We start from the raw sequence: 12,789 nt of genomic DNA, 5'->3' as shown, positions 1-12,789 counted from the left end.
GTCTTAATTGGAAGGGCAAAGACAAGAGCAGGCATTTGACTGCATTGTTGGTGGGGTCTGGGGCCTTTTAGTCATGAGGATGTTTTGTTTCTATTAAGAAATCTCTTCCTCATGGTTCAAGGGGACTTTCCGTGTAGGCTGCAGATCGGTGACCAGTTTGTCCCTGGAGACATCCTGGCTATCCTGTACATGCTGGGGCTTTCTCTCCTGTTAAGGGAACAAAGGACAAACTCATTTTCTATTCTGTTGACAGGGAGGAAAGAAACTCTCAGAGGAAAACACGAGAATCCAGGTGTTTGGTCCCCATGAGGGTCATTATTTCTAGATTTTTAGAAACATTGTCATGAAGATTCGAGATGCTATCAGGCGGCTCTGTGCATTGCTCGTGTGCAGTGTCTACGAAGGCCAGAAGGCTATGAGATTCCCCCAGAACTGAAGGTACAGATGATTGTGAGTCTGTAAGTCAGTGCTGGGAACCAAACCCAGGTCCTTAGGGAGAGCAGCAGTGCTCCTAACTGCTGAGCTAGCTCTCTGGCTCCCTGCTGTAAATACTTACTATGTATTTCTAACCCTAAGGCAAAGATGAACAGTGTAAAAAAGAAAGGTGCAGAAAAGGGACCTGGGGAGATGGCTTGGTTGGTAAAATGCCCTATGAATGCAAGGGACTGAGTTCCATCCCTGTCACCCATGTAGAAGCTAGGACAGTGCCACATGCCTGAAACTCTAACACTGAGGAGGCAGATGCAGGAGGGTCCTCAGGGCTCACTGTCAGCCCCTCTAGCCGAGAACTGACAATCTCCAGCATCAGTAAGAGGCACTGTCTCAAAGAATAAAGTGGAGGGATTGAAGAAGACACCCAACACTGACCTCTAGCCTCCATGTGTGCATGCATACACACACACACACACACACACACACACACACACACGCACGCACATATATAGAAAGTGTCTGGATGATAATATTAAGATGGCTGTAACTACACATAATTTAGTTATGGTTATTTTTCCTTTATATAACTTAAAGTAATAGACATGTATAGATTAAAAGCGCTTGATGTTATTTTCTACTAATAATAAACAGATTAACAAAATTAAAAAGACAAGGGCTTACTATGTAGTTGGGACTGTCCTTGAACTTCCTGCCTCACTTCTGTTCTCTCCAGGTACTGGAACTACAGCTGTGTCACCTTTCTTAAGGGGGAGGGGCATGTAGAGCCTCACTACATAGCCTAGGCTCACTTCAAACTCTCAATCTTCCTGCCTCTGCCTCCCAAGTATTGCGATTATATGTGCCTATTACTACAACTAGCTTGAGAGGATTATCTTACTATAGTGCTTGTGTGTGTGTGAAAAGTGGGTATTACATTTAGGGAATGTGGTAGTTTGAATATAGTTGGCCCAGGGAGTGGCACTATTAGGAGGTGTGGCCTTGTTGGAGTGGGTGTGGCTTCATTGGAGGAAGTATGTCACTTTGTGAGCTTTGAGATACTCCTCCTAGCAGCTTGGAAGCCAGTCTTCTGATTGCCTTCAGATCAAGATGTAAAACTCTTAGCTTCTTCTCCAACACCATGTCTGCCTGGACGCTGCCATGCTTTCTGCCATTATGATAGTGGATTGAACCTCTGTAAACCAGCCCCAATTAAATGTTGTCCCTTATAAAAGTTGCCTTGGTCATGGTGTCTATTCTCTGCAATGGAAACCCTAACTAAGACAGAAGTTGGTACCAGGGACTGGGGTATTGCAGTAATAGGCCTGACCATGTTTTTTGTTTAGAGGAATGTGGACTTTGGGACTTAGGATTTGGAAAGCCATGGAATGCTTTTTTATTTATTTTTTCTAAGTGGGACTTAATGTGCCATCCTAGTAGGAATATGGAAGACATTGATGCTGAGGATAATTTGAACTCTGGAGACCGTTCTTATGTTTTGGTGAAGAATGTTGCTGCTTTTTGCCCTTTTCCAAAGAGTCTGCCTGATGCTAAGGTAAAGAGATTTATATTAATTGCATTGACAAAGAATGTCAAAAAAAAAAAAAAAAAAAAAGCCCAGCACAGAATTTGTTCTCTGGTTTACTCTCATGAAGGACATTTTAATCAAGCATAGCAAGCTTAGAAAGGAAAAATACAAAATGTATGGTTTAAAGAATAAAGGGACACCAGGAAATGGAATGAAGCTTAATCCTGGGTTCAAGGATATTAAATGGAATTAAGGGAGTAGTGACCTTGGGGCAGGATCCCACCCAGTTAAGCTTATTGTTTATGCATTTGCAGTTGAGCAAGGGATAGTTAAATCATGTTAGGCATTATTATGACTTGGTTATTGTTTTCATTTGGACATAAGGAGATATGATTGTGTGTCAAATTGAGAAGGGATAGATTATGATGGCTACTCTTGGTTTTCAACTTAAGAAACTTTAAGATCTATAATTAAAAGCTTAGGTCCAGGGCCAGGCAGTGGTGGTGAATGCCTTTAATCCCAGCACTTGGGAGGCAGAGGCAGGTGGATTTCTGAGTTCTGTAGTCTGCTGAAGACAATTCTCTCTTGCTAGAAAAAGTTTCTAAAAGCTCTCTGGATAGCTCATGGATTTTCCAACCAAAGTCAGGAAAGCTGCTATAAAATTTCTTAGATTTTCCAACTCAGTCAGAAATCCTGTTAGAAAAATTCTAAAAGTAATTCTTGGGTTTTCTGATCAAAATCAGAAAGCCAGAAAACATTGTAGATGAGCCGTGTTTGCTCTTCAGACAGTTTTCTCTCTGGATAGCTGCTAGAAAACATCCTAAAAGAGCTGTGTTGGCACTCTAAGTAAATGTTGGGATTTCCAACCAAGCTCAGAAATCCTTTTAGAAAAAAAGTCTAAAAGTGCTATTAAAAAAAAATTCTAAAACAGCTATGTTCACTCTCCAGAGATCTCCAGACAGCCCAGCTCTTACTAGAGAAAAAATTTTTTTTCAAAAAGAACTGCTCTTTCCGCTAGCTCATCTCATGCAGACCAAAAGCCCAATTTTTAATTTACATATCACTTCAGTCATTTACTCCAGGTTCTCTTTTGACCATCCCATGAATCAGCATTTCCTGACCTTAGCCCCCCTGACTCTTAGGAAAAAAACAGCAAGTACAAAAAAAAAATTGCAAAAGAATTCAGAGATCTGCCTGCCTTTGCAAACTTAGCTGGATGGGAAGCCTGTCCTGAGGTTACCATTCCAACCACACCTAGACCTAAATTAGCTCTGTCCTAGGCTGACCTTGAGAGAGGAATCTTCTTGCCTTTGTATCTGCTACCTTTTTATCTTTCTGACAAGCTGGCTCACAGAGCAGCTGCCTTTGCACTCTTTTAGATCTGTGAAGCTCATTATACAACTCATATTACATCTTTATAATTTTGCATAGTTGAGAAGTTATATATTTTTTAACTCATGTTTTTAGAGTTCTTTCCCACAGCCTTGAGGGTTGTAGTGAAGGTCTCAGCCTTTAACATTTTGTTGAGACTCCTGGACTTGTGCTGTCTCTGATTATCATGGAGTCATTAACCTTGGCAGAGAAGACATTCCTCGAATATCTTCTCGAATGGTCATTGCTATTGACATAAGGCTAATATGTAATACACTAATGTGTATTATTATTATTAGTGTATTACATATTAGCCTTATGCCAATAGCAATGACCATCAACACTGGTGGAAGCCCTCGCCTTGCTGGCTCTGTTCCAGGGGTGGGGACCATGTCATTCTGTCCCTTACATAGCCAAGCAGGAATTGACATGTAAGAATCACCCAAGTAGAACTGGTTTTGAAGGCACCAGGGGGGTCATGGAGGGCAGCTGAGGCTTGGCACAGTGAGAAGCCAGGGAAGACCATTGGTGAAGGTATAGCTTCGGTTGCAGTTGATGGCTCCAGACTGAAGGGTTTGGCATCATGAAGAAAGCCTGTGAGAGGCTATTGGTAAAGCCTAGTTGCAGCAGAAGACCCTAGTGAACTGGAGATGCTAGTACCATGGGATGATCACCACGAACAGCAGCAGCAGCAGTAGAGTGGAGCTGCCCTCTGCAGCACTTCAAAGCCTGCTTAGGCCTTGGAGTGCTACAGAGGGCAGAGCTGGAGATGTGACCCAAGCCCTTTTTGAAGGAGCCCAGAAGTCCAAGTTGAAGTTGCCTTGGAGATCCCAAGATGTTAGAGATGCCAGAGCTGTGGGATACCCACTGAGAAAAGCTGCTAACAGGGAGTGGAACCAGCCCAAGAGAACAAAGTTTGTTGCTTGCTGACTGCCAACAGCAGTCAACAAGGATGAAAGGAATTGGAGATCTGAAGAGTGCTTTGACATCAGCCATGAAGACAAGGAATTTGGAGTTTGCTCAGCTGATTTTGGTCTTGCTTTGATCCAGTATTTCTTCACTATGACATTTTGGAATGGTAATGTATATACTGTAATATTGGAGGTATGTGATCTGCCTTCTGCTTTTGATTTTATAGGGAATTACAGTTAAGTGATTAGATGAGTCTCAGGAGAGACTTTGAACTTTGGACTTCTAACATTGTTGAGACTGTTACAGAATGTGGGACTTTTGAGGTTGGAATAAATGTATCTTGCTTTATGCTATGTGTAGGTATGGCCCCGATAGACTCATGTGTTTGAACAAGCCTAAGGGGGTGAGGGAGTAGAATGTGGTAATTTGAATAGCTTGGCCCAGGAAGTGGCACTATTAGGAGGTGCGAGCTTGTTGCAGTAGGCATGGCCTTGTTGGAGGAAGCATATTACTGTGGGGGTGGGTTTTGAGACCCTCTTCCTAGCTGCCTGGAATCCAATCTTCTCCTGACTGCCTTCAGATCCAGATGTAGAACTCTCTGTTTCTCTAACACCATGTCTGTCTGCATGCTGCCATGTTTTGTGTCATGAAGATAATGGACTAAACTTCTGAAAATGGTAAGCCAGCTCTAATTAAATGTTGTCCCTTATAAGAGTTGCATTGGTCATGTTGTCTCTTCTTAGCAATGGAAACCCTAACTAGGATAGGGAAGGAGCACAGCAGTCTGTGTAAACTGTCTCCACTGGGTTTCATGTATCTCTAAGACATCCCATTTTACAGATGCACCATAATTAAATAAATCCTGCACCATTGGATAGCTTTTAAAATTAGTTGAAGGATGGCTCTGCAAGATAGCTCATAGGTAAAGATGGTTGTTGCTAAGTCTGACAGCCTGCGTTTGATTCCCTGGAACCCACATGGTGGAAGGAGAGCGCTGTCTCTTCTAGTTTGTCCTCTGACCTTCACAGGAGAGCAGTGGCATGTGTCACACCCGAACACCCCAAATAAATACATGTAAATTAAAACTGTCTGGATGATGCTACGGTAAAAACATTTGTATATAACATTTTACTCACATCTTAAAGTGGGATTGTCACCGCCAGTCCTGGAGTGATCGGCCTTGTTTCCGTCCCTTATGCCTTATGGTGGTACGCATGCACTGACCCTGGTGTCCCGGGCAGGAAGCCGCTGGGGCAACAAGTACTGCTCTTACTTCTTCTGCTTCACCATCTGCCCATTCCCTGCCCAGCAGCCCAGAGCCTGCCTGCCCACCCCATGCCAGCCTCCGGATGAGGCACTCCAGAGATAGTGTCATTGCCCCCAGTCCAGCCAAGTCTGAGAGCAGAGGCTCAGAATTACAGGCTGAAGTACCTTCAATTACAGGCCCCTTGAGGCTCTAACTGGCATGTGGAGAGCCAGAAACAAGCTACCTCAAGTGGCAGGAGTAGCTGTTTACTTAGTGCCTCCTCCTCCCTCCGTCCTGCAGGGCTGATTTGGGTCACCTAGCAGCATTGCAACATGACCCTGAGCCACTCCACTTGACAAGCAGGACTTTGTAAGCCAGAACACACTCCCATAGACCTTTGCCCTTTGCACAGCCTAACAGGCTGTTGGGCTGTGAGCACCTTGCACACTGAGCTCAGAGTCGACATTAAAAACCTTACAGGAGTTTGACCCTCTCCCCTCCTCTCTCTCCCAGGAGCCTCTGGTACATACTTGGCCAGATGTCAGTCATTGCCTACCTTCCTGACTCCCTGCTTTGGCTGTCTGCACTTCCCAGCTCTTTTGTTTGTTGGTTTTTATTTGTTTTCTAGACAGGTTCACTGTCTAGCCTTGGATATCCTGGAACTCACTCTGTAGACCAGGCTGGCCTCGAACTCCCAGAGATCTACCTGCCTCTGCCTTCTGAGTGCTAGGACTAAAGGCGTGCGACACCACCTCCTGACTGTACTTCCCAGCTCTTTGACTGACGCTACTTATGTCTTCTGTCATCCAGCCTTCTTTAGAGAAGTATTTATAGCATGTGAAAAAGTGCCTAGAATAGATCAAGAATCCCTACTACAAAGTCCTATGGATGAATTAGAAATGGGTGAGGAGGGCCAGAGAGATGACTCTGTCAAGATGACTTGTCAGCGGTGACAAGTGAGTGCAGCTCTTGTGGGGGACCTGAGTTCAGGTTCCAGCATCCACGTCAGGAAGCTTGCAACTGCTTACAACTTCAGCTCCAGGAGATCCAATGCCTCCGGCCTCAGTGGACAACTGCACTTATGTGTACGCACTCGCACAGAGATGTAATTAAAAGTAATGATGTCTTTAAAACTAAGAATAAATAGTAAAAGTGGGTAAAAAATTTAAAATGCAAACAGTAGAGGAGATGGCCCAACAAGTGGCAACAACAGGGCCCTAACTTCGCTGGGGAACTGGCAATTTTATACAGCACTGTGACACTGTCTCACATCTATCAAGCTGACACAATTCTTCATAACCCAACACCACCAAGTATGAGAGAACCCTTGTATATTTAGACAAGCGCTTATATATTCAGATTTCAGATACTAGAAGTATGAATTTAAAACCTGCCCAGGTGGGGTAGGGAGACTGCTCAGTACACAGCCAGGTAAGTACTTTTTAAGCAACCAGCAAAACCCAAGTTCAGTTCAGTTAAAAGGAAAAAAAGAAAAAAAAGAAAAGAAAAGCCCAGCATGGTGACATGTCTGTAGTCACAGTGTTGAGGAGGCAGAGAGGCAGAGACAGGATCTGGAGGCTTTCTGGCCAGCTAGTTAGTCTAGCCAAACTGAGAGGAACCGAACTCTTCAAGGCAGGGTCTCTTACTGAACTGAAACATTCTCAATTTGGCTCAAAAAGGGCCTGAACTCTAGCCCCAGGGGATCTGTTTTTATCCTCCAACCTCCACAAATATTCCCCACCCTCCAGAGAGAGATGCATAAATAAAAATAAATTCTAAAAAAAAAAGATGGCAAATGATAAAGACACCGGATTTTGATCTCTAGGAACTGTACACATCTGAGCTTCCCCTGAATTGTTTGTTTTGACTGAAAGAGTTGATGGGATCAAGGCTGTGTAACCTTCCAGCCCAGAGAGATCTGAAGCTTCCACCTGTGTCTGGAGTGTTCCTCCTTGACGCCAAGCCTCGAGGAAGTCCCAGCGAGCCATTCAGAGCCTTGGACCTTTCAGCTGTCCTATTGTCCAGCTAACACCTCAGGAGAAAGAATCTCCTGTGGGAACTGAAGTAGATCTATGTCGTAAGCTGAAGGCCAAACTCCAGCAGTTCTACTCAAAGGTTCTATTGGAAACAAATTCTCTCTAAGGGGCACAGTGAGGCAGGCTCTTACCAAAGTGTTCTCTGTGGTAAGGAAAACCCAAACGTCCACTAACAAGAGTATGGTCAAATAAACTGTGCAAGATTCACACTATGCAATACTAGGTAGTTCATAATACTAATGAGTCAGGGCCTGGGCTGTGGCTCAGTAGTTAAGGGAGTGTCTTTCATGACCAACAGTTAAACTACCTGAACCAGAACAATAATAGTCATGGATAAAAATGTCACTCAAAATAAATCTCAACGAAATAGAATGAGGGGGCAGCATGATGCATGGATTGGTATTATCTACACAAAGATTACAGGAATGCTAACCCCACACACGAATATGCTTCAAGAACAGGACATGTGCCAAATGAAAAAAATAGATTCAGGACACCAAGGTCTGTGGAGAGGGTGAGAGGGTATCGGGGGTGGGAGACAGGGGAAAGATTCCATTGAGAGCTCACAGGGAACCTCAGGCACAACTCTGTGCTCATGTTTCTCTCAGGGAAGATGCAGAACAAGAGAGGTGACAAGGAGACCTTGGCAGAGCAGGGATGGGAGCAAGGGTGCCAGTTACTCTCACGATGCAAAGACTTCACAGAACAGAGCGAAAGAAACAGTTAGGGAAAAGAGGGAGCGATTCACCCCCTGGTCTCAGTTTCAAGAGGCTAATGCTCTGCCCAAGATCACGGGGCTGGTAATGCCAAGTCCCAGTGGTCTCAGCGTCAGGGCTGGACTGGATCCATGGTATCTGCAGTTCATGCAGCCCCGCTGTCTGACTCCCTGGCTCAGGCAGGTGTAAGGTCTGGGGGTGGCTGATGGGGTTCAAGGCCTTAAGCCTGTTGCTTGCTATGGCTTAGAAGTTTGTGTTATGTTCCCTTACTTTCTTCTCTACTCTGTCTATCTCTCTGTTCCCGTCTGTTTCTGTCTCTATCTGACTCTAGCTCTGACCCTGTCTCTGTCTCTCATTCACACATACACATATCACAGCCTTTAGGAGGTGGTCAGGGCCTCAAAACAGAGTCTATGTAAGCAGACCCCTCATGCTTTCTACTGTGTGGGAACATAGTAAGATGCCACCCACTATGAACCTGAAAATTCACCCTCCTCACACCTAGAACCTGAAGGCACCTTGATATTGGATTTCTCCACCTTCAGGGCTGTGAATACATTTCTGTTGTGTCTAAGTTGCATAGCCTGGAGTAGTTTTTTATAGCAGCCTTATCTGACTAAGAAAGCTTATAATGTTTAGACGATGCTTGAAGATTTGATATCTGGAAGATTAAGGGAAACATTGGAGCAGGACAGGCAAGTTCCACAGAGCAGGAGATGCTGAGCCCCTGCCCCCGCCCATTTCTGCCATCCCTGACCCCCAAGTCCAGGAGTGACAGGCTAGATCTCCCAGGTCCTTCAGGCCAGAACTTCTAACATCTCTCCACGCCCTGTTTTTGCCTGAGTAATTTTTATATGACCCTAAGTATATAGGTATACAAAGTAGGTGTGCAAATCAAACATTTACTGATATCAAATCATTGTTTTAAAACAATTCTTTAGTATACATGTAATTTAACTATTTATTAAAGATAAAAACAAATGCATATGCTAATATGTATTTGCTTATTTTACAAAAAGAATTAACTATTGACCAAACATCAATATCCCAGGACACAGGGCATCTTCACTGTTTATGGAGTTGGCCAATATTTTGATTTTATCATTGTCAGTGTGAAGATTGCCTTTCATAGAAATACATAGTACAAGATGGCAGATGTATGTTTAGTTTCATTTGAGAAATTGTTGGAAATTCTGTCCTAATTTCAAGCCAAAATTCTTTAAATATTGCTTCTGAAGCTCAAGGCAGCAACTCAAACAGCGAATTTTAAAAGCAAACATTGGAACACAATCCAACCCAAAGACACACTAATTTCATATATACTGAGGAATGAAGGTAGAAAAACAGGGAAATACTTTGTTTTCCATAATTAAACCATTGCATTCTCATAAGAGAAGAAAACTTTATATGTACCATAAAAACACTATGGTCCATGACATACCATGGTCTCTAATCTTAGCTGAGGTGTTCCAGGCAACATTCAGAAGCATTCAGTGAGTGTCTTCAAGGATCTGTGGTATACAGAATGTGAGTACTGGGACTTTAGAACCAAGGCTAGGAGAAGTGCTACACACAGGCAAGCACCTCCAGAAACATCTCTGATTCATTAGTGTCTGATTTTTGAATGAATATTTTGGTCTATGCACACCCAGAAACCAATATTGTTGCCAAGTTGTTTTTTCTTTTTAAACTTTCCACATCTAATATAAGAATCCAGGCTCCCAGGCCTGTGAGATGGCTCAGTGGGTAAAGGTGCCTGCTACCTGACCATGAAGCCTGCTAACCCGTGTTCGATCCCCAGAACCTCATAAGTGGAGAAAAAGAACGAACTATGTGAAGTTATCCCCAGAACTCCACCATCCTCTACACAGCACCCCCCCCACACACACACACACTAAAAAGTTTTAAGTAAGCTGGGCTCTAGGGCAGGCTCAGCTAGGTATGAATTCTGATCATCCGTGCTATTTGACTTTCAGACAGGATCTCTTTCTGTGGCCCAGACTCACCTCAAATGGAAGACATCTCTGTCTCTGCATCTGCAGTGCTGGATCTCCAGGCATGTGCTACCAGGCCTGCCTGCGGAAGATTCTGATCAGTTCTGTGTTCATTCTGAAGGGGCTGATCATGCAGACGTGTTCCCAGTGGCTAGGATCTGTGCAGAGTTTCCCAGTTGGTGGCTTAAGAACAAAAGAAAGGGACACAGATTTGCAGTGCCACAGAATAGTTAATATGTTGTCATGTTAATATGAGTAACAGAAGGCACAGGAGTGAGAGAGTACACAAGGCTTTTTTATAGGCTTCCTTCAGAAGCTTGCTAAGGATGCATGTTGAATAGTTTTCTATTTTAATGGGCAGAACTTTGTTACATAATTTCCTTCCATGGGTCCTGTTCCTTTCTCCTAATGCATCTGACTTTAGTCATCCCCCACTTGATTATGCAAAGGTATATATGATGGTAGGTTGAAGATCCTTCCTAAAAGGTGTCACTTAGAGGATGCCATTTGTCTTATGGTGCCCTCACCCAAAACCAGTCTAGGCCAGATCTGGTCCCCCTACCCTTCTACAGAACATAACTGGAGTACTGATTTAATATAACCTGTGTTGATGACTGTTAAGGAGAAAGGGATCTTATTCCATCGTTCAGAGCATATTGTGCATGCAGCCTGATGCAGGTGGAGATCTTAACTTGTTAACTGGTTCCTAGACACTCTGTTCAGAGAGGTAAACTGTGGATATAGGCAATACAGGGAAGGGTCTCAGGCTGCCAAGTATATTATTAGAAGAGGGGCGTTTGTACAGTCCACACCAAGTAGAGTTCCAGTTTGCTCAATCATTCCCTATGCTTGCCAGAGACCTGCACCCCCAAGAGAGCCTACATCAAAGCTGTCCAGCTGCTGCTGTAAGGAACAGAAAACATCTGAAGATACCTCTCTCCTCTCTTTCTCTTTTTCTCCTCCCTTTGTGTCTGCAGCAGCCACATTCAAGCCCTGCCACTCAGATCATCTTATCCTTCAGTTTGTTTGGAAGCGGATGCTATATTCACCCAGGAGCCTGGTGAACATCACCTCTGCCTACCACACCAGGCCTGGAAGAGGCAGCTTTGAAAGCCAAGGAAGAATACAGGCTCTGGAGTGATTGTCTCATAGCTGGAAGAAATTAAGAACTGACCCTGGAGTGGTCTTTCATCCCTCCGCACCCCTGCCACCACAGTCACCTAAACAGAAAGCCTCACTCTGCCCTTTTGTAGAAGAAATTCACAATTTAGGTTAGGTTCCAGGATCCCAACTTCCCTAGGCCTCAGAGTCTGCACTGCAGAGTGGGGGTGGGGAGCACAGGAACCTCTGACCAGCGTCTCCTGGGACAAAGCCATTGGCATTTCAAGCAGCTTGTCCTGTTATAAAGAGTCATCCTACACATTATGGGGTACTTAACATCCCTGGCTCCAGGCCAGTCAATGTCAGCTGTGCCCTTGGTTCCTGGGACAAGAATCTGTAAGCAGATTGCCCAAGAGAGTTATCTCCCAGTGGTGACAACTAAACTTCCTGAGGGCAATGACCATGTCCTTGAGCTTACAAAGGCTTTTTAATGAGTTTACTCCTTCCTTAAATTGTGTGTGTGTGTGTGTGTGTGTGTGTGTGTGTGTGTGTGTGTATGTGGGCAAGTGAGTGCCAGTACCCACGAAGGCCTGAGGCTTAAGATCCCATGCAGCTGGAGTTGTAGGTGACGGTAAGCTGCCTAATACGGGTGCTAGTGTCAAACTCGGGTCCTCTGAAAAAACAGTACAGGCTTCTAACTGCTGAGCAGTCTCTCCAGTTCCTGGACTTTTGTATTTGATGACCATAGTACACATACTTCCTGCCGCCCCCAGACAGCCACGTGATGGTGTCCTCACCAGGCTGCAGGCAGGGTGCCATTACCTTGCAAGTTTCAGAAATCCAGACAGTTGAAGTTGGCTGTGGTGGGGTGAGGTGTAATGAAGGGGTAAGGGGGGGGGGCGGTGGCCATATCCAGGGTGACACCACAAAGCTTCGGGGCAGAGTGACACGACTCTTTCAGTCAGACTGGCCTGACTTCAGGCCAGTCTGCCCTGTTCTGTCACCCAGCCAGCTGGCACAATCCTGGGCCAGCTCTGCCCGGAGAGGACTGCAGACAAGTCTACGTACGTTTACTTCATGACCCATGGCCTCTCCAGGGGCCATGGCAGGTTCTGGAAATGCTGCTAATACAGACACTGGCCCCTCGGGCATGTCACCCACCCACCCTCTCAGTCCTTTTTCTCATCTTCACTTAGATGTGATGCTCATGCCGAAAGCAAGGTGTAGTGCGAGATCGAATGGCAGGCAGTATGCTGGCTCTTAACTCCCTCATCCCTCTTCCTAGGAGCAGCTGGCTGAACAGGAGAGCCCAGTCCCTGCTCAGGTAGTGATCAAATGCATAGATTTTGGCAAACTACTTTAATCCTTTGAGTATTCGATGGTCAAATAGACATCAAAACCATGGCGGTCCTTCCTGACTCCAGGAAGCTGTTGGGACAACCCAGTGACCTAAGGA

At 44.8% G+C, this 12,789-nt stretch overlaps 1 long non-coding RNA gene across 2 annotated transcripts in view; it reads right to left on the bottom strand.

Moving 5' to 3' along the window:
• The window catches only part of LOC143442734 (uncharacterized), a 39,358-nt gene extending 33,634 nt beyond the window's left edge, over nt 1–5,724 (bottom strand). For both annotated transcript variants that reach the window (XR_013111164.1, XR_013111163.1), the window contains exon 1: nt 5,377–5,724. This is a non-coding gene — a long non-coding RNA (uncharacterized LOC143442734). The remainder of the gene's footprint in view (nt 1–5,376) is intronic.
• Between the last annotated feature and the right edge of the window lie 7,065 nt (nt 5,725–12,789).

Source organism: Arvicanthis niloticus, chromosome 6 (assembly GCF_011762505.2).
Source record: "Arvicanthis niloticus isolate mArvNil1 chromosome 6, mArvNil1.pat.X, whole genome shotgun sequence".
In the NCBI taxonomy this organism is placed as follows: Eukaryota; Metazoa; Chordata; class Mammalia; order Rodentia; family Muridae; genus Arvicanthis; species Arvicanthis niloticus.
This window is presented reverse-complemented; position numbering and strand designations above follow the sequence as displayed.